Source organism: Balaenoptera ricei, chromosome 10 (assembly GCF_028023285.1).
Source record: "Balaenoptera ricei isolate mBalRic1 chromosome 10, mBalRic1.hap2, whole genome shotgun sequence".
Lineage (NCBI taxonomy): Eukaryota > Metazoa > Chordata > Mammalia > Artiodactyla > Balaenopteridae > Balaenoptera > Balaenoptera ricei.
Window position 1 is genome coordinate 27,318,343 of NC_082648.1, and position 23,181 is coordinate 27,341,523.

Below are 23,181 nucleotides of genomic sequence, written 5' to 3' on the forward strand. Positions count from 1 at the left end.
GGTCCTAAAGTCATCTCATTAACACGAGACTCTTTTGTCATTCTCAGCACTTAAGAAATTCCAAGGGTTTGGGGAGCTAAGGGTCAGGAATCCTGGACGAAGACCAAATATACATTTCTTATAAATCACAATATCGCAACAGGATAAACAAGAAATCTGAAACTTGAAAAAGCAAGTTTGAACTCCCTTCTTGAAGTAATAGCCTAAGCAATTTGCTCCTCGTGAACCTGTGCTTTCCATGTAGGAGCTTTTTCTCTTGAATGTTCTGCTTCCCCATTATCATTTCAATTCCTCTGTCCCTCCCTACCTCTCTCTTTTCCTCGCTCCTTCTCTCTTTCTCTGAAACCATTACTGAACTAATGTGAAAGAATGGTATTGTTTTGAAATCTGAGAATTTTCTATATTTTAGATCTTACCGATTTTTAAAGCAGCTCATAAATGTATTAACCTTAGTATGTAGTCACCCCTTTAGTAATAGATACAACCACGTTCATTAGTGAAAATTGTCTTCACATTTCCGTATATTCAAACAGTAAACATGTATTTGTGTTTGTTATATTGCAAAGCCTATGTTCTTAAATATGTACCAAAACCACATTTCTTTCATTAACTCATTTCCTCATTTCCTCATTCGTCAAAATTTAACAAAATATATTGTGCATCTACTATGTGTCAGGTACTTTTTTTGGCTTTTGGTATAATGTAATATATTCAAGTAAAACATCACTTCTGTTCTCCCCTTTAAGGGGAGGTAGATAGGCAAATAAGTAATGATATTAATAAATGTTCCTGGTAAATAGAAGAGTTGGAGTGGTGAGGAAATCCTTGCAGAAGAAATGCAAGCACTGGTCATGATAGGTAACTACAGACCTTAATAGGCAGAAGGTATGTTACCGAGTCCAAGTTCGCTCTGCTTGCCGCACGACAGGCCAGTAAATCAGGAGACGAGGTGTTGAGGCAAGGAATAATGACTTTATTCGGAAAGCCGGCAGACCGAGAAGATGGCAGACTAGGGTCCCCAAAAAAACCATCTTATCGGGGTCTGGATGCCAGTTTCTTTTATAGAACAGAGATGGGGAGGAGGTGAGGAAGTAAAGAAAAAGACCATGTATCTTACAAAATAGGAGGGGATGTGTTAATTTCTTCTTTCCTGCAGCCATTCACAGGTGGGCAGGGTCAGAGTGTCTTCCTGTGAGCTGAACAAAGGCACTTTACTTAACGTTCCGGCAGAGGGGCAGGGTTCCCTGAGGCAGGCCATTATGCATGATTATAATAACAAAAGCAACAAAAAGCAAAGTTTAAAGTCAAAGAAACAGATCTAACATGGAGTTCCCTGTTACAGTTCCCCACTGTCAATGTCCATTCCATAATCTTGTGGCAAAGGGGCGATGACCATTCTGTTTCTTGCTGTGTCTCGTCACATGGATCTTTCTGGGAATGTCCACCATAGGTGCCAGTTGTTTCGAATGTTGAGATTTGTCTTTAAGGAATTTAGGGCTTTTCTATGTATGGGAAGATGCAAGAGTCTGGGCTCACTGAAATCATTCCTTTGATATGTGCCTCAGCTATCTGGGGCCTGTAACCTGTATTTTCACATTCTGAGTTTCCTCAGGGCTCACCATAGGGAGGGGCTGTAGTCTGATGGCTGCTAGGTGGCAGGTATTCTTCTCCTTCCTGAGTTTCCTCAGGGCTCACTGGCTCACGTTGGAGGGCTGCAGTCACTGATGCCATTTCTCAGATCCTCCCCTCTTGGTCAGAAATTTGACCAATATTTGGGAGACGTTTCATGATAAAATTTTGTCCCACGGCGCTGGGAGTTTCATCCCAGATCAGGCGAAAATTCTTGATATGCCACTCCAGGTGCTAATTTTTGGATTAGACCCTATTGATAATTAAAGATTCTCCAGATCCTCTGTCTAATTATGATCCAGGAGATATTTTCCCTTGTTGCTTCTACCCATACCTAGAATCACACTATTATAATTATTTTATGTTATAAATGTGATCTATTTCCTCAAGATGTTTAGCCATAGAGGATTTGTTGGAGGCCTGGTTACACACTGGGTACTGTAAGAGACAGCAATCTTATAAAATAGACAGGATATAAGTAAATGCAGCTGGTAACACTGACAGAGACATAGTGCAGCAGGGAGACACAAAGCACAAACAATTTGGAAACAAAGAACACATTAAAACAATGATTAGTATAACTAGTTGTAATCCAGTTGCAAGAATTAGCAACCAAAGGAACCATAACTGATTTAATGAGCCATTTGCAGTTTCACTGTACTGGCCATGTACGCACAGCTTAATCTTTGAGACAAGCATATGCTACTGGCAGGATCAACCAGGTAGAGAGAAAAAGATAAATGTTTCATCTTTGTTTACAAAGGCATACTTTATCAACTTGTTGTAGGTCATAGCATAAGAGAAAAGGTTTTTTTTCTGAAAAACAAAGATTAAAGCCAGTATATTTTCCAAAGTCATAAAGTTATAAATCATATGTACCAGTTCATTCAGTCCCATGTAATTAATTCCTGTTGATCTGGATGAAGTAATCAGGTTTTCTATTAGGTTTGTCATTTGTTACCCAGTCCAGTGATATTATCTAAAGGCTATCAGAAACTAATTGTTAAAAAGTTCCTTTTTATGAGTCTTCTTGAAAATCTTCATTTTGTAAAAACATCAGGACAATACTTAAAATAGCCTGGTTAAAGATTGGAATACAATGCAATTAACAGGAAACTTGGATATTTCTGTGACATATAACATTTTAGAATAACTAGTTATGATTGATAACATATCAGGATATATCGGAAGTTAGGGATTCCATATACATTTTGGAATATCTATATTAATGACATCTATCCATGCACTATAACCTAAAGTTCATCTCCAATCACTTGACAATATTTTTGAAGTAATTTAACATACCAAATAAACTTAGTTTGACATTCCTCTCCGAGATGTCTCAGAGATGTTCTTTTGAAGTATCCCAGAGTCAGCTGGAGGCTAAAAAGCTTAGTCAGATTTTGATATTGGGGAAGCTTGTTAAAAATATCAAAAAGCTTTTAAAACACCACAGGATCATAGGTCACTGTGAAACAATACTTATTCATTTAACCAAAGTCTCAAAATGATTAAAAGAAAACAAATACAGGTCACCTAAGGGGACAGAAACTCATACAATCTGTTATCAAAAAGGAGCACTTCTAACAGAGAGAAAGAGATCAAATTCCAGTCTTGTATTAGCTTACTTAACAAAATCCATTTACTTAGTTAACTTCAATTTAAATTTAGTTAATCCTGGGCTTGCCTGGTGGCACAGTGGTTAAGAATCCCCCTGCCAATGCAGGGGATATGGGTTTGAGCCCTGGTCCAGGAAGATCCCACATGCTGTGGAGCAACTAAGCCCGTGCGCCACAACTACTGAGCCCGCGTGCCACAACTACTGAAGCTCTCACACCTAGAGCCCGTGCTCCACAACAAGAGAAGCCACCGCAATGAGAAGCCCGCGCACCGCAACGAAGAGTAGCCCCTGCTCACCGCAACTAGAGAAAGCCTGCGCACAGCAATAAAAACCCAACAGAGCCAAAAATAAATAAATAAATTTATAAATAAATAAATTAATAAATTTAGTTAATCCTGACCATATATAAAACTTTCTCAGTAAAATGTAATTCCATTCCTCATACCTTAACTGAAAACACACATTCTACCATACTGAAATGTTTTATTATTCTCAGTAGCTTTAATTATAAATTAGAATCCCTGACTCTTAAAAACTTTGATTTCTAGTGAAAACCAAGAGGCAAGTAATAGTTACCAAAACCTGGAGAGACTATCTTAGATTATTTTTAGAACATAATTATTCTTATAGAGTTTACCTAAAAGCTCTTTTCTCATTACATTTACTTTAAAGTTTAATCATATCAAGTTATTTTTCTTGCTGACAAATTTGCAACAGATATAATAAGATTTCTTGCTGACAAATTTGCAACAGATATAATAAGATTTCATTTAACTTCTATTAAACCTAGGTGCAGTGAAAGTATTATACTTAATGTTGATGACTCTAAAGACATGTCTACATTAATTAGATCAATAAACTTAAACAATATCAGGTATTAATACTGAATATTTCTCAGTTCACATGAACCTGAAATTCACTTAGCTTAATTTCTCTTGTATTTAGAATTGTTTGATTTGTAAGCGCTTACTTTAAGCCAATTAAATAGAGCTCATTTACAAGTTAACCTCAGCAATGTTATCCAAAGACAAAGACACACACAAACACACAAACAGAGAGACCTCATGGTTCTCATTTCAAAATTTCAGCCCTGAGTCAGGTACAGCCATGTAAAACCCATCAGTTTACAACAGAGTTTGGATTAAAGTTGGGTTTCTGGCAGATGGAACAAATCAAGCTCCCTTGTCTATATGGCTAAATCTTAAAAGACACTTAGGATTTCTATTTATCCTTGACAAGTCAATTTCTAAATTACTTTACCCTCTTTTCAAAATTTTCATTTTAAAAAGATGGCAGAGATGAGGGCTCCTGAGAAGACCAAATGGGACATTTGCATCTCAAAGATACAGGCAAGTTTCTCCTAGGATGACTTTGTTTCCTTCTCTGGGGTTGCCAGGGGCACCATTTGTAGGCTCCAGTGGGACCCTGATGTCAAGCTGTTCTGGCAAAAAAGTTACTTGAGCATTTAATTTACAAAGGAGATCTCGTCCCAAAAGGGGTATTGGACACTCTGGCATATATAAGAAGCTATGTTTCAGGGTGAGGTCCCCTAGTTGGCATTCTAGACGTTTAAGAATGAATGGTTTTGTACTTCTCCAGAAACTCCCGTGACCCAGATAGACTGAGATGTTTTCTGTGCCACCTTGGTGTTTACCACAGAATATGTGGCACCCTTATCTATTAGAAAGTCAACCAACTTGCTCACCACTGTCAAAGTTATCCGGGGCTCCTGAGGGGAAATTAGAATCAGACGCCTCAAGTCTAAGGGAGTACCCTGGCCACTTACAGGATGTCAGCACAAGGGAAATTGCCCTTCTGTGGAAGTGGCTACCAGTCCAAATTGGGTGCCCTGTTGGGTCTTAGATGGTGATACTAAACCAGGTCCCTGTGCCTCGGGTGTTAACACAGAAAATTTTATTCGATCCCTATGGGTAGGGGAAACAGGAGGCAGTGAAAGGAGTGAGTATGTTGGTGGCATGGGGGCAGTTGGAACAACTGCTGGTGCAGCCTGCTTGGCCAGTGGGGAAGCTGTATGAGCCAGAGGGGGGTTTAGGTTTTGAGTACCATGTCACCATTCTCATTTTCTCCCTCTTCCCCTTGTAGAACAGGTTCCCCTTTGGGTTTCCTTTTAGATCGCTGCACCATAAGGTGGCAGTCCTCTGACTCCTTTTCCTCCTGATGCAATAGCATAAATGCTTCTACATATGGAGTCTCATCTCTTTTCCCTGTTCTTTTGCAAAACACTTCTACTGCGAGATCGTATAATAATTGAGTGATGCCGCAGACCGGCTGCAGAAAGCTAGAAGTTCCTGGCGGTGAGGGGTAAGGAACTGAAAAGCACCAGTATGGGATCAGAAGGGCCAAGACAACTGATGGTTGCAAGGCAAGTTTATTCAAAGAGCATGAATGTATATATAGGTTTAGTACGGAACGAATAGCAGACAATAAATCAGTAAACCTTGTTTTCCACATAATTCTGTCGCCACTATCTATGCGTCAGCATGCTTTATGGGCCATTCTCTGGAGATACAGACTTCCCCCTTAGGGCAGCACGTCCTTCTTCTGGGGAACAACCAGGGGCTCTTAGATCCAGAGCAGGCACCTGGAACGAAACTGGCCGCAAGCCATTTTCCTTTTTTATGCTCAATACCGCAGCGTCAGGAGTGCATACCAAGAAAGAGACAAGCAGTTCTCCGGAAAGCAGAAAGCTGAATAAGCTTACAGCTTGGGGACCACCACATTTCCCCCTTTTTTATTATTTTTTAAAGCTTGATAATGTAGTTTTAAGCCATGAACATCCTGACGCAAGACAGCGAAGCGCCCCATTACAAATCTGACAACACAAGGTAATAAACCAATCACCAATAAAAGTAGTACACCAATTGATATCAGGCCCGAGAGCCCTCCATGAATCCATTGTATCGGATTTACCCATTGTAGTTTATCTAATAACCCTTGAATCAAATTCTGGGGTCCATCTTCGTCCAGGTGGGCCCCTTGAATAGCTTGTATTTCGGCATTTAACTTTTGAATATCAAGGCTAATGTGTCCATCAGTCCATACACTTAATATACGCATTTTAACTTTTTCCCAATCCCATTGTGAATCATTATATAAATGTTGAGTTACACAAATCCAGGTATATTTGGCATGACAAATCAAACGCATTTTTAATTTTAAAGCCATAACTTGATCCCCTATTCCTATTAGAACATTTTTTAATTCATCTACTTCCGTTTTTAGTTGGGTATCAATATGACTTTGTAGGGCTAATGCTACACTAGTATTTTTAGATAACTGATTAACATAATGAGCCTGGTGAATAGTTTGTGAAAGAGCAATCCCAGCAGTGGCCGCAGTAGCAGTTAAAGCTGCTAAGGCTAGGATTGCACATATTAGAACACCTATAAATCTCTTTGGTCGTTTTAATGCTTCAGTCAGTTCCAGCCAGGCTTGCATGCCAGTGTTATGATACCATGGTTCAGACAAATTAACAGGTAACATTACATAAGAAGGTTGCTTCATAATCATAACAGATGTAGATCCTTTAACGGGCAAAACACAACTACTAAAGATACAATTAACACAAGTAATATTATAACCTATAGGATTCATAGTGTTTTCTACAATTAAATCTCCAATCAATAAAGCATAAGGAGGAGCGACGCAAGTAATCACCGGTCTATAAGAAAAGGATAAGGCAAGTTTCCAGAATTCCCATTGCTTGTAAAAAACAAGGCTGTTATTATTAACGGGGACAGAAGAAACTAGTATGGTGCCATTATCATAATCTAAAGTACACCAGACAGAGGCTTTAGTCCATGTATCATTACAAACAGGAAAATCAGACTGCAGGAATTCAGAAGCCATAAAAGCAGGAAATTGTAGTCCTGTGACAGTCTTTACGACCGTAATTTGATGTCCAGCTAATAACGTCCCTTGATTACCCATGGTAGTTTCAATACACAAATAATGTCCAGTATCTTTAATCCTCAAGCGATATATGCATAGAGAATGATCCAACGAAGTATTAGAAGCAAGCTTAGTTACTCTAGCATTCATGTGAATGGGAACGTTATCCTTATACCAAAATACAAAGGTGGATAAATCTCCTCGTCTAGAAACAGTCTGTTTGCAAGGAAGACAAATATTAGATCCCACAGCTTTATAATTTTTACGTAAATGAGTAAAAACTTGAGAATTTACAGTGGTTTGGTAAGAAATAGCATGTTCTAAAGCAACAGCCTTAACACAACTGGAATTGGTACTCATAGGACTTAAACAAACAGGGGGAGTATTAAACCAATTAGAGTAATTAACAGAAGTTTTAGTAATAGGCAAATTTCCTAGCACTCTTCCAAAAGTAGAATCATTATAGAAAATTGGAAGGTCAGCTTCAGACCATGTAACAGGTTGTAATAAAGGAGGATCGGGTACATAAGCCCAATAAGATTTAGCCTCTATAGGTGGGGCTGCCAATACAGCTATCATGGCTAAAAAAAAGGTAAGAGGAGAGTGAGGATGAGCACTCTCCTCCATAATCCTACGTGCTTGAAATACTAAACATTGCAATTGATACCAAGTAATTTGATTTCGATCTCCCCTCGCCTCCCTGACAAGTTGTCTCCTACTCCGTCGCCGCATTCTTCTCGTCTGCGAGGGGAACCGGTTGGGGTGTGCTGTGGTCGATTGCGAGAGCATCAGGCGACGCATTCTTCGAGTCAGGGTGTTTATTGGTGATGGCATGATAATGTCGAACCAAGCGCTCCGGGAGCCACCGAGGAGAGTCTGCCTCCCTAGGGAAAACACAAACATGGCCTCGACCCCATACTAAAACAGGGTCTGGTCCATGCCAAAGGTTAGTCATGGGATCTTTCCATTTAACAAGCGCTTTTTCAGGAGGGGTTCCAGAAAGACCTGTAAACAATCGTTCATAAAGCGAGTGACTAAATGCATCTAAAGTTAAAAAATTTAAAATAAATAAAGCATGATTAAGCATAATCTGAGGAGATCTATCATATTCCCCCTTTCTTATTTTTTGTAATGTAATTTTTAATTGTTGGTTGGCACGTTCTACAATACCTTGACCCTGAGGATTGTAGGGAATGCCTGTTTTATGTGAAATATGGAAAGTTGCACAAAAATTGGCAAAAGCTTTACTCGTATATCCTGGAGCATTATCTGTTTTTAAAGCTTTAGGAATTCCCATAGATGCAAAACAATGAAATAAATGAGTAATTACATATTTAGTAGATTCCCCAGCCAAAGGCATAGCACATATAAAATTAGAGTAAGTATCAACAGTTACATGAACAAATTGTAATTTACCAAAAGAGGGAATATGAGTAACATCCATTTGCCAAAGATGATGAGGGAGTAAACCCCGAGGATTGACTCCAAATTGTGGAACAGGAAGGTGGGGTAAACATTTAGAGCAGGACTTAACAACGTATCGGGCTGTTTCTCTAGAAATAGAGAATTGTTTTTGAAGCATAGCAGCAGATAGATGATGTAAATTATGTGATTGTGTAGCAAGATCCTGAGGTTGAGATAAACTTAAGGCTATAATCTTTGTATTTTTGTCAGCCAATTGATTTCCCAAAGACAATGGGCCAGGGAGACCTGAATGGGCTCGAATATGTAATATGGCTACAGGAAAGTCATGCTGACGAATAATCTTTTGTAGTTGAAAGAAAGTCTGAAACAATTGAGAATCAACAGTATTGCCAATTATAGCGGTTTCTATGTTACGCAAAATAGTAACCAAATAATGGCTATCCGTATAGAGATTAAAAGAACAATGTGAAAAGATTTGAAAAGCCAAGGAAATCGCATGTAATTCAACTCGTTGGGCAGAGGTATGATCTGTTTGTTCTTTATGAAGTAAGTCATCAGAAATAACCACAGCGATGCCATTGGCAGAACCATCAGTAAAAACATTTGGGGCATTGAGAATAGGAGTTGAACAGATAGTTTTAGGAAAAATAAATAGATGTTGAGTAGCAAAATGAAGGAGTTTATTAGAAGGATAATGATTATCAATAATTCCTGAATATCCAGCAAAAGCAAGAGCCCAAGAATCAGAGACAAATAATAGCCAAGAATATTGATAAGTAGTATAAGGTATAATAATAGAATTTGGTTCATATCCTACCAACTGAATATTTCTTCTACGACCCAATTGAACAAGGGTTGCTATTAACTCATAATAAGGTGTAATGACTTTATTAGGTGTATTTTTCATATGAATCCATTCAAGAATTCCTGTTTCTTGCCATAATAAGGCGGTAGGGGTATGTGACGTAGCACAGATTATTAATAGTATAGGTAAAGAAGGCTCAATTCTAGTTAGCTGAGCAGACTGTATTGCTTTGTTTACAAACTTGAGTGCTTGTTGAGCTTCAGAAGTTAAAATACAAGGGGAAGAAGGATCAGGACTTCCCTTTAGGATATTAAAAAGAGGCTGTAATTGACCCGTAGTTAATTTTAAAGAAGGTCGCAGCCAATTAATATCTCCTAATAACTTTTGAAAATCATTTAAAGATTTAAGAACGTCAGTCCGTATCTCTATCTTCTGAGGTGTAATATTATAATTTGTGATACACTTACCAAGATATGAGAAAGGTGGGTTCATCTGTACTTTGTCAGCAGCAATGACTAGTCCTGATCGTGACAAATGACTTTGAAGGGAATTATAAGCCTTAAGTAAAATATGTTTATCAGAATAAGCAAGTAATAAGTCATCCATATAATGAATAAAATATATCTGAGGGAACTGTTTACGAACAGGGGCAATAACTTGAGTTACAAACTGTTGACATAAAGTAGGACTATTAGCCATACCCTGAGGCAGCATTTTCCATTGATAACGTTGCATAGGTTCTATAAAATTTAAAGAGGGTAAGCTAAAAGCAAATCGCAACTTATCAGCCGGAAATAGAGGAATAGTAAACAAGCAATCCTTAAGATCAATAATAATAATCATATAATTTTTAGGTATGGCTGCAGGAGAAGGCAAACATGGTTGCAGAGCTCCCATAATTACCATAGTTTGATTAACAGCACGTAAATCTTGCAATAAACGATATTTTCCCGATTTTATCTTTATAACAAATATAGGAGTATTCCAAGGGCTATTAGACTTTTCTAGTCTGCCCAAAGCAAGCTGTTCATTAATTATATTATGGGCCGCCATTAATTTCTCCTTAGAAAGGGGTCATTGGTCCACCCAGACAGGATTATCAGAAATCCAAGTTATAGGGTCAGCATGTGGTGGAGGAGAATCCAAGGCCCCTAGAAAAAACCCAAGCCTGTTTTATCCCGTTTATTATCAATCTGTAAGGGTAATTTATTTCCCTGTTGATTTTTTCCCAAACCATTCCTAGGATCATACCCTTGATTTAACAACATATTAGTTACAGTAGGGTTGGGATTAAGCAATAGGATTCCCATTTGTTGTAATATATCTCTTCCCCAAAGGTTAACTGGCAATCCGGGCAATACGTAGGGTTTGAATATTCCTTGATTACCTTCAGCATCCTGCCAATGTAGCTATTGCGAACTTTGTTGTGGAGAATTAGATTGGCCAATACCTTGCAACTGGGTAATGGTTTGGTGCACGGGCCAATTTTTTGGCCAATGTATAAACGAAATAACAGAAACATCAGCACCAGTATCTAATAACCCAGAAAAAGGCCTTCCATTTATTTTTAATACCAATTGTGGTCTTTCCCTACCAATTTGTTGAATCCAATAAACTGCATCAGAGGAACCGAAAGCCCGAGTTCCTCTTTTGTAATGTTGTAAAAGTTTTCCTTCTGGTATGAATGGAATTAATAGAAGCTGAGCTATTCACATACCGGGTGTGATAAGAAAAGATCCTTTTGATGTTTGAACCATAACCTTTAATTCCCCTTCATAATCAGCATCAATCACCCCAGGAATAATAGTTAAGCCTTTCATAGACATACTACTTCTTCCAAGGATTATACCAACTGTTCCCTGGGGTAAAGGCCCAAAAGTTCCCATAGGAAGGGCTTGGGGTCCCATATCCGAGGTTAATAAAGAATTGGGTGGAGGCACAGAGGTCCAGTCCTGCACTATTTGGCATGGCCCTTTGAAGGGAGGAGATTCCATTCCCTGAGGAACAAAGGTCTGAGCTGGAGGCGGTGGAGCAAGTTGTGGGGGGATTATTGACATTGCTCCAATTGTTTGATGGGGCCGGAGCAGGCCCCTCCGGAAGTTTCCCGACAAGGGAGTTCCATCTTTACGAGTCACTGATCGACATTCTTTAGCCCAATGCCGTCCTCTTTGGCATCGGGGACAAATTGTGGGAGGAGGAGATTTACCCTGAGGCACAGAATTTACGATAGGCATATTAGGAGTATCAACAGTACAATTTTTTGCAAAATGACCTGGCTTCCCACATTTAAAACAGTTTTTACTTTTAACATTTGGCCCAAATCCTGCTTTAGTTAGGGCTGCAGCTTTAGCTGCTCCCTGTAAGTAAGATGATCCAATATCAGAACAAACTCGAATATAATCCTCTAAATTTCCTTTCTTTTTCCATGGACGTATAGCTGCTTGACAAATATTATTAGCATTTTCGAAAGCCAATTGTTTGACAATAATTGCTCCAGAAAGACCATCAGAAATAATTCTATTAACAGCCTGTAATAATCTATCCACAAAATCAGCATAAGGTTCATCTGCCCCTTGCCTTATTTTAGCAAGGTCTTCAGTCCTAGTGGAGGCAGGTAGATGTTTCCATGCATGTAGAGCTATATGATTGATCTGAGCATAAGCCACAAAAGGGAAAGCTAATTGATCCTGTAAAAACTGATATTGTCCTTCCCCAATCAACATCTCATAATTTACTAGCACATTATGTGCAGTATTTCTTTCAGCTTGTTCAGCAGCCTTTTCATAATATTCTGATTTCCAAAGTAAATAGTCGCCACCAGTGAGACAAGCACGAGCAATAGATTTCCAGTCTGCTGGAGGCAATGCTTCTGTTGCAATAGTATCCAACATAGTAATAGTGAAAGGGGCTATAGGCCCATATTGTGCACAGGCTGCTTTTAAATCTTTCAAAACCTTAAAGGAGAGAGGCTGATATTCCCGATTATTTTGTTGTGGATTTTGAGGATTGGGTCGTTCCACCACCGGGCAGCAGAATAAAGGATCCTCCCCTCTATTAAGAGCTCCCGGTACTGCTTGTTGTAAAGGACTAAGCTTAGGAGGGATAGGGACAGAGACATGTAATTGCTGTAACCGTGGAAGAATATTTTCATCAGGATATTTTTCAGCCTCATATTTGGCTTCTTCATCCGCTAGATCAAAAGAAAAGTCATCATCATCAGGTGAATTAACACTCTTTATCCTCGGTGGCAAAGGAGGAGCAGTAGCTACTGTAGCAATATGTTCTACAGATTTAGCTGTTAATTTTGGAACTGAATCATAAATTGGATTAAAACAATCTCTTATTAAATTCCACAAGCTAAAATTGGAAACCGAAACAGAAGATGGTCCATGTGCTTTATGATATTTAGATAACTCATCTCCTACAGGAGTCCAAATTGCTAAGTCCACTGATCCTCCTTCAGGGAACCGAGGACAAGCATCATACACTAATTGCAAAAATTCCAGAAGTTGTGAGGTAGTTACCTTAATTCCACGGGCTTTTAACATTGAAAGCAAAACCTGAGCAAATAAATCACGCTCCTTAGAGCCCTTTTGTCCCATATTATTTTACTTCTGACTCTTTCTCGAGTTACCGTCCTAAAAACGAAATTATTTCTTGTGGCCACACTATCTCACTCGAGAGTTCTACTTACCTGAAGTCTTCCGAAATGCCCAACGCACTCAGGTCCCTGTTCAGGCGCCACTTGCCGCAGACCGGCTGCAGAAAGCTAGAAGTTCCTGGCGGTGAGGGGTAAGGAACTGAAAAGCACCAGTATGGGATCAGAAGGGCCAAGACAACTGATGGTTGCAAGGCAAGTTTATTCAAAGAGCATGAATGTATATATAGGTTTAGTACGGAACGAATAGCAGACAATAAATCAGTAAACCTTGTTTTCCACATAATTCTGTCGCCACTATCTATGTGTCAGCATGCTTTATGGGCCATTCTCTGGAGATACAGACTTCCCCCTTAGGGCAGCACGTCCTTCTTCTGGGGAACAACCAGGGGCTCTTAGATCCAGAGCAGGCACCTGGAACGAAACTGGCCACAAGCCATTTTCCTTTTTTACGCTCAATACCGCAGCGTCAGGAGGGCATACCAAGAAAGAGACAAGCAGTTCTCCGGAAAGCAGAAAGCTGAATAAGCTTACAGCTTGGGGGCCACCAGAGTGAGCCATTCAGGGGCCATCGCTCTTCTGATCCTAACATATATTGGGTCCACACCCTATTACAATAGTATGTATGTCTTTCTTAGTCATAGGCTCACGGCTGTGTTTTACCCAGTTATCTAATATATGCCCCAAAGGGCTCTCCTTTGGGATAGATGGAGTATTTCCATTTTTATAAGTTTGATAACACCAAAACACAAAAGACACAAATTCCAACACAAAAGGCACAAATTCCAACATTGATGCACACAAAGCCAAAACCAAAACCAAACCCAACAAACCGGTTACCAAAATCATCCAATGACAATTCCCCTCTCCAACAGGGTACCCCAACCAAACAGACTGGCTTGTCCCGTAAAGGAAAAGCCCAAATTGAGGGGGGTAATATGTTCCCGGTGTGCACGCCAGAGAGACTTACCCTCCAAAATCGAGCCTGTCAACTCATAGAAGTTTGTCGGTTCCTTGCTTCAACTGCCAAACGCTGGGGTAACCAGTGCTGTTTCAGGGAGTTTTGAAGGAAAGATCCTCAGGACAAATGGTCCCGGCAGCTGCTATGACCTTGCCCCAGTATTCCGTGACCAGGGCCGGCTAGCCGCGAGCAGCAAGGCTCCTGGCAGGCTAAGCCAAATTTGCTACTGAGTCCAAGCTCGCTCTGCTTGCTCTGCTCACTACACAACAGGCCAATAAATTGGGAGACGAGGTGTTGAGGCAAGGAATAACGACCTTATTCGGAAAGCTGGCAGACCAAGAAGATGGCAGACTAGGGTCCCCAAAAAACCATCTTACCGGGGTTTGGATGCCAGTTTCTTTTATAGAACAGAGAGGGGGAGGAGGTGAGGAAGTAAAGTAAAAAGGCCATTTATCTTGCAAAATTTCTTCTTTTCTGCAGCCATTCACAGGTGGGCAGGGTCAGATTGGCTCCCTGTGAGCTGAACTAAGGCACTTTAGTTTAACATTCGGGCAGAGGGGCAGGGTTCCCTGAGGCAGACCATTATGTATGATTATAATAACAAAAGCAATGAAAAGCAAAGGTTAAAGTCAAAGAAACAGATCCAACATGGAGTCCGATATAGCTCTTCCCTGTTACCGGTAGGGGTGCAGGTGTGGGTAATGAGAAAAGCCTTATAGGAAAGGAGGTCAGCTTGCACAAAGGCCATGAGCTTGGGGCTAGAAACTGGAGCAGGACTTGGGAGTGATGGAAAATGACACTGGAAAGGCAGGCAGGGACTTGAAAACAGAGGGCCGGGTTCGTGAGAGCAGACTTTATTCCAAGGGCACAGGTAACAGTTTTAAGAAGAAGAGCAGATTTTTAGTATATAAGATCACCCTGACAGCAAGGTGGAGAATGGATTAGATGTAGGTAATGTTACCCGAAAAACTGGGTTCACCTCTTGGTGGGTGTCCAGCCAAAAGACACAACCAAGCCAAAGACTGGGAGGAGGAAGGATTTATTACTTGCCGCAAGTAAGGAAAACACCGGGGATCTTTCGCAGAGCAGTGTCTCCCCAAACAGCAAAATTGGGGAAGTTTTAACAAGAAGTGTATTCATGAAGGGGCTTGGTTGAGTCCAAGCTTTAGTTGATTGAAGTCAGGAGGGTCAGAAAAGGTCAACATCATCGTCCCTTAGGTTCCAGTTGATCTGGTGGTTGAGCACTTCATGCTTATCTTTACCATTCAAGCAAAACTGGGAGTTTTTACAGCTGATATATTATGTTTGCTATTGTTACTTCTCTTGCCTGATAACAGGCAATGTTTCTGCATTCTTTTGTTCCCTTAAGATTATTGAGAACTGTTCAAGGCCAGGCTTAGATTATAAAATGGCTTAGGGCAAAAATGACTTCTCTTAAGTCAAGAAAGCCATGCCTGGTTCTCTTTCTCCTGGAACCCCCTGCCCCTAACTGCTTACAGTAACACCTGAGGTAAAGAAGCAACTACAGAGTCTGATGAAATGTGAAATGAGAGGTGGTGGAGACTCGGAATCAAAACTGTGAGGAATATGAATGTTTACAAGTGTCTGAAAGCAAAGAAGTTCAGCTCTACGCAAAAGCCAGCGTGTCCTGTGTACACACACACATCCTGCTCTAACTGCCTGTGCTTCTTCATCCTCCCATGGTTTGTCTGTGGAAGGAGCTCGGTAAATGCGAATTGAGCTGACTTCCTGAACTAACAGCCTCAGTGGTTTTTTGCCTAAAGTGTGTTTTTTCCTATAGAGGCTTCTCCATTTTTGTGTGTTCCACTTCCCCACATACTTTCTTTTTCCACAGAATTCAATTCTTGAAATGGTAGGAGTGAACAGCATTCTGTTGAAACTTGTAATCATTTAGGGTTGTATTTGCTTTTAACATAGCTTCTACAGAGTTTTCCCCAGCAGAGGAAGGCTTGAGCATTTTCTCATGCTAGAGCATGTTGCCCTTAGTTTGGAATCTGCTAAAACAATTCATTTTACAGTGGAAATGTGCAACACCCTTAAATTTTGTTTCAATTCTTTCAGTGTTTCTTCAAGTAGCAATTCCATTTTTACAGGAAGTCTTTTAGTATAGAATGATCTTGGGTTGGAATGTGCGAAGAATGTCATCTGAGAGCTATATCTCTCCTTTAGATTCTGTCCATCTCTGTAATGACAGATACCTAATTGAAAACTGAGAAATACAGGAATTTATCTCATTTTTTTTCAAATAGCTCCGTATTTGCTTTGGTTAGATAAATATCAAATATCCTCCAGTTTAGCTGAGTGTTTTGATTTTCACCCAGATAACTAGTTTCATGTAAAAATATTTTGGAATTTTAAGATTTTTTTCCCTTCCTTGTTTTCTTTTGCAAAGGTTTTAAGCTAGATGTCTCATATATACCAGCTTTACCATCATGTGCATAAATGCACAAAAATTATAAAGAGTTTTCTGATCCCTTGTCTCCACTGGGTAGAATTAGCTGCTTCGTCCTCTACTCCTCACTACAGACAGTACAGTCACAATTTGTCTTAAAATCAGATTTTTCTATGAGTCTGTAAGCTTTTGGGCAGAAACCTTGCCTCTTTTAATCCCCAGGATCTTACACTGTACCTGGCACATAGTATGCCCTCAGTTTGTTGGATAATTGGTAATTAGTCCAAATTTTCTACAGTTATTCAAAATATACAGCTTTATTGTGGTTTATCATCTCTATATGCAGTTCTTCCGATATACAGAATTATAGTGCATTTCCGATGTAGTTTAAAGTAGGTGATGTAATAAAATCTATATATAACAATTGCATTTGGAAATTTTTCAAATGAGTTAGTCATTTCTCTTACTATTTAATATAGGCAGCATATGTATCATTTGAAGTTTCTTTGTTTGGTTGTTTTAATATATTATGCCTAAAAATCAAGGCAATTATAAGAAAATATTCACTTTTCTTTGGCCACGCCCCGTGGCTTGTGGGACTTTAGTTTCCCGACCGGGATCAAACCTGTGCCCCCTGCAGTGGAAGCATGGAGTCCTAACCCTTGGACTGGTGGGGAATTCCCCTGAAAATATTCACTTTATAGGGCAAAATTTATGAACCCATGTAATACAGACCAAAATGTTGCATATAAATATATAGGCTTTCCTTACTTATTACATTCTCTTATTCTTTTTTTTAAAATTGTATTTATTTATTTATTTATTTATTTATTTATTTATTTATTTATTTATTTATTTTTGGCTGTGTTGGGTCTTCATTGCTGTGTGTGGGCTTTCTCTAGTTGCGGCAAGTGGAGGCTACTCTTCGTTGCGGTGCACGGGCTTCTCATTTTGGTGGCTTCTCTTGTTAAGGAGCACAGACTCTAGGCGCGCAGGCTTCAGTAGCTGTGGCTCGTGGGCTCTAGAGCACAGGCTCAGTAGTTGTGGCGCACGGGCTGTAGGCGTGCAGGCTTCAGTAGTTGTGGCGCACGGGTTTAGTTGCTCCGCGGCATGTGGGATCTTCCCAGACCAGGGCTCGAACCCGTGTCCCCTGCATTGGCAGGCGGATTCTTAACCAGTGCGCCACCAGGGAAGCCCTCTTATTCCTTTTTAAGCATATATGATTATATATGCATATAAAAAGGAATAAGAGAAAGTAATAAGTATACTTATATTTTTTAAGTATATTTTTCGATAGATAATGATTGTTCAAAATTCAAAAGGTACAAAAGGGTATACAAATAGAAAGTAGTTCTCTCTGCCACAACTGTGCCCAGACAAGCTTGGGTATCCTTTCAGAAACACTCTGTACATATACAAGCAAATATATATAAACATATGCATATATAGTCACATATATGTATTTATATATGTATTAACAGTAACACTGGCACAGCCACAAACATCATTATGCATGCTATTTTTTTGTCACTTAATATATCTTGGCTTTTTTTTCCTTTTTATATTAATATTCATCTTTTTGTTTATTTTTAACTAAACGTTTGGAGGAGAAAGAAGATATACTTGAACCCTTTAAGAAAGCTTGAAATGTCTTTATGTGCAGAATTGACATATATCTTGTCAAACAATAAAATGACAGCTACAAGAATGTTTCACCATCTAGACCAGAGCTATTCAATAGAAAGATGATATGAGCCACATATGTAATTTTAAATAATCTAGTAGCCATATGAGAAAAAGTAAAAAGAAACAGATAAACTTAATTTTAATAATACATTTTATTTAACACAATATGTCCATAATATTATGATTGCAACATGCAATTAGTAGAAGCAATTATTAATGAGATTTTGCATCTGTTCTTCTTAGTCTTTGAAATTCAGTGTGTATTTTGCACTGACAGCACATCTCAATCTGAACTAGCCATATTGCAAGTGCCCAATAGCCAGATTTGGCTGGTAGCTACTGTATTGGACAGTGCAGTTCTAGACCTTCTCACTTACCAATGGTTTTTAACTGGATATGATTTCTGCACAGAAATCTAATCATTAACATCTAATTTAAAAATAAGATTTAAGGTGACACATGTTTAGGTTTTCTTTTAAAATGAAACATTGGACCAAATGTTTGCTATTACAAATTGATTCTGCTTTGTCTGTCTCTGGTAGCAATATTCTTTTAAATATTATAGATACATATTAAATGTTTGTATACCTTTCTCTATACATCTCCTTTATTTGTTTACTAGGTCTCCTTGCCAGTATAAGAATTTAATTCCTATTGTTTAGATATCCTAGGAAACCATATTTCTTAAATATTCTTAAAATAATAAAACAACTTAATGTTTTTTTTTAATTGGTGTAATCAAGCTTGTAAAAAGTCTATGTTATTTATTCAAAGCAGGGAGCGGAGCACCTGGAAAATGTTTACAATTCATCCTGCCAATTTTAAATGGCAGAGTTTAATGACACCATATATAGACTGAAAACACATCAGACTCTTCCAAGGTGGGTTCTGTGTGTTTTCCCATTTCCAGGATAAAAGAAAAGATAAAGACAATACTAAGTAAACCATTCCACGGTACAGATTGGAGCCACTCAATAAATAATGCAATGATTAATGGAACATTTAATGACCACGGTTCTATCAGCACCTTTATTTTGTTTTATCTTTGGGTTTGTCTTCTACTCCCTCCTCTGTCAGGTATACTATCCAGAACTTGCATTTTCTTAAAAGATTTCATATTCAAAACCTGAGCATTGGGCTTCCCTGGTGGCGCAGTGGTTGAGAATCTGCCTGCCAATGCAGGGGACACGGGTTCGAGCCCTGGTCTGGGAAGATCCCACATGCCGCGGAGCAACTGGGCCCGTGAGCCACAACTGCTGAGCCTGCGCGTCTGGAGCCTGTGCTCCACAACAAGAGAGGCCGCGATAGTGAGAGGCCCGCGCACCGCGATGAAGAGTGGCCCCCACTTGCTGCAACTAGAGAAAGCCCTCACACAGAAACGAAGACCCAACACAGCCATAAGTAAATAAATAAAAAAAAAATTTAAAAAAAAAAAAAAAAAAAAACCTGAGCATTGTAAGCACAATAGACTATGATAAAATGATGGAATTATTTAATTACTGAGGGATCAACATGAAAACCAACACTGCAGAAGTAATGTGCTTATTAAATTAGATTATATTTTCAATCCATGTTGACTCTTTTAATATAACCATGTCATATAACTCTTTTAGTATAACTATGCTTTAAAGTCTTTTAAGTTTTATTAAAATTTTAATAAACCCATGGAAATTAAAATTTTTAAATTAAAATCCTCAAGGAAAAAAAACTACAATCTTTCTCTAATATATCCATTAAGTGAAAGAAAATATACTTATTTGATGTTCCTAATTGTTACATATTTAGGGCAAAAGTGATCACATCATGCTTGTGTCCACCAGAGTCCACCCATGTGGTGAAGAGAGAGGCCTCCAGAAGGGGGTTGAGTCTGGAGGGATGATGGGGAGGCACAGGTGGGCTGAGACACACCGAAGGTGCAGAACGTTGCAGGCAATAACTACCTTCCTCCCTTGACCCTGCCCAAATGATACTTCTGGCTCACTAAAAAGTATTGAAAGGCAGGTAGAAAACTCGAAAGAGTCAGGCACCTAGATCATAGCTTCTGATTCAGACTCACTGAAGTGACCAACCTCTGCCACCATAAGACAAACTAGTCCGAACACTGAATTTTAAAATTGCACGTTATCTCACCATCTTCTACCTGTTCATGCTCCCCACCCTCAAGTCAGGGAACAGCCTTTATTCCACCAAACTGCAGTCAATTACTTACCTACAGCACTTAACCCTTAGTTTCTTTGGTATCCTTTGTGCCAGGGAGCAAGGTGCTACAACCGTCTGCCGTTGGCATGGCCCTGCCTTCAGATCCCAAAGCCTCCCCATGCAAAGAAGACGTTTAGTACTCTGTTGTGATGGGCAGCTGGGGGCTCTCCCTCATTGTATTCCAGGGGAAATGGCCATCAGCTATGCTATGCTCCTCACACTATTTAATCCAACTTGCTGGCACTAGTCTGTTGAATTCTACTGTTTGTCCTCACTGTAACTACATAACGACCTCTATTATAAAAATGCTCTGATTATAAGCATTCCCTGGGATGTTATATTCAAACTGCAGCTTTCAAAGGGACGTCTTTTATCTACAAGGAATACTAAGAAAAACATAATTTAAAAAGCCACAGTAGATACCTGGGGAAGCCAATCTTGAGGTTAACAACTGTAGGCTCTCCTCTGCATTTATAAGGACATGTGGACAGCTATAGTGAAGGAATACTGAAAGAGCTCTCTCAACTCTGAGTCTCTCTGATTCAACGAATACAAATTATTCTCTCCATGACTGGGACTGGAGTTCACTGTGTACAATCCATGTTTCTAAATACACTTGTAAGTAAATATATTAAAATATCTCAGCACCGTATAGTATAGTTTCCATCAAGAAAAAGTAAAATTCCCATTATCTAATAAACAGAGCAAACTTTTTTTTGGACAATTTAAAGTGTCTATGTGTTATAAACTGACTATACAAGTCAGGAAAGAGCAGAGTCCCAGAATTCATGCTGAATTCTTGCAGTGTGCTAATACTTTGCTTTCCTTCCCCAAACCGATGAGGTTCAATTTCTAAAAGTATACCTATATCATTACATTGGATATGGGAGCCACTGATTTAATTGAGAAATGCTGCTCTGGTACCCATCAACATGGCAGCCAACCAGACTCTTCTGAGGCATATTAACAGTTCGGGGGTGGCCTTTGTACACGCTAAACCTGGCTTCAGTGGCTCTCCTGAGCTGTTAGCGAGTTGGGCAGGGTCTGAAGGAGCAACCAAGTTCTGGCTGGGAGCATGGTGCCAATGATGAGTAATTCTGATGCTCACAGAAAGCCTACGCTTGCTACTTCCTATTCCTTTGTTTTAAATTATGTAGTGAAAATGTAGTTCCTTACACTTATACCTAGACTACTTAAAGTGACCTAGGCGTTGAACCTATACAGCTAATCAACCAGAAGGATTCACAGTGCACTGTACTCATTACACAGCAATGAAGCATCCTGCCACCCTCTTGTTTTCTTCTTGCACAGCTGTGTGTCCCTTCTTCCACACATCCTTCTCTTTAGTCATCTGTTGATGCTTGTTTGATTTTCTTGGCTGTTTCCCAGTGTATTATGCCTGAAAGTTATGACAGGAAAAAAAAAAGCAAGACTCAAAATGGCTGACTTTATTGCTTTCTATTGTTTACTAAAAAAGTAAAGTCATAAAGATGTCATATAACCATTAATTTCATTGTCACCTCTCAGCCAAAAAAAAAGTCATTGATATACTCTCCATATCACAAATTTAAAGTTTTTGTGAACTGTATATGTAAAAGCCAAGTTTGTTTTGGCTATGTTCATTACTGGACTCTGGAGATTTTCTCCCTCCCTCCCTCCCTTCCTTCCTTCCTTCCTTTATGTTTTTTTTTTTTTTTTTTTTTTTGGTGTATACATTATTTTTATGTCAGTTTAGTGTGTCCAGTTCACAAATCAAGTCTCCTTTTTGGGGACTGCTTCTAGAGCTGGGCCTCTCAACGTGACCGCAGTTGTCAGTGAATATTCTCGAGAGTTGGACTAGATTAGATTGTTACTCTTAAAATAATTATTTACAAGAAACTAATATAACTTCAAATATTTGCATTTATATGATTTAAAATTTTATATGAAAATATATACATTTACTTTGCAAGATAATGATTTAGAGCAAGACAGTCATTTTAATTAAACCTGCTTTTGGTGGATATAAAATTCATACTTTTTTTAGTTGAAGAAGATATACTTTCCTCATGTTAAGGACTTTTTTGCTGCTCTGATGCCGTCCATCAACTACATTTTTGCTCTAAACTGAACCTTACCTCCCAATTCTTCATTGCACTTAAGATTTTGTCTTATTAGCAATGGAAAATCAGTCTATGATCAGTTTGGGTCATAAGAACTGAAATTAGAAATTTAGAGTAGGAAGAGGTACCCTATATGGATGCTGCTTAGTTCATGTTAAATACCTATTTCTGGCTTTCCAGGCAGTCCCAGCTCCACCTCTATTCATAGGATCCTGTAAAAACAAAAAACAAACAAACAAAGAACAACAAAAAAAGTATACTAGAGTCATTTACTCTGAATAGGTATTTATGGAATAAGTCATTATGACAGTAGAATCAGTTAAACATAAATTTTTTTCTCTTTTTATGCACTACTTGACATCAAAAGCAAAAAGAGGTAAGTTGGCTATAAACCTGAGTGAACCTTATTTTCTTTAATAGATTTATTTCTGAAGAGCTTTGCTTCAATTAAATTTCTACAAATCAAATACTTTTACATTAGGAAGCTTGTTATTGTAAATCTTTATTCTTTTCTTTGAGAACTGAATAAGCACCTTCTGTAAACTTGTATTTTAAAAATATTTAATATTTAAATATATTGCTTTTCCTTTAACCAAGTTATACGTATGGTTTAATTTTCTTGTGAGGAATTTTGGTTTAGTTTTGGGGTTTCTGAGTTGTCCCCCCTCCCCAAAATATGGATTACATGTTATAAGTATTTCTTCTTTTCTTAAAAAAAAAAAAAAAGCCAAGAAACAACTGACATTGGTGATAGTCTATAATTTTCAGAT

At 38.8% G+C, this 23,181-nt stretch overlaps 1 protein-coding gene across 4 annotated transcripts in view; it reads left to right on the forward strand.

Moving 5' to 3' along the window:
- BICD1 (BICD cargo adaptor 1) overlaps positions 1-23,181 on the forward strand; it is a 209,781-nt gene that overhangs the window by 174,539 nt on the left and 12,061 nt on the right. The gene's annotated exons all lie outside the window — the stretch shown is intronic.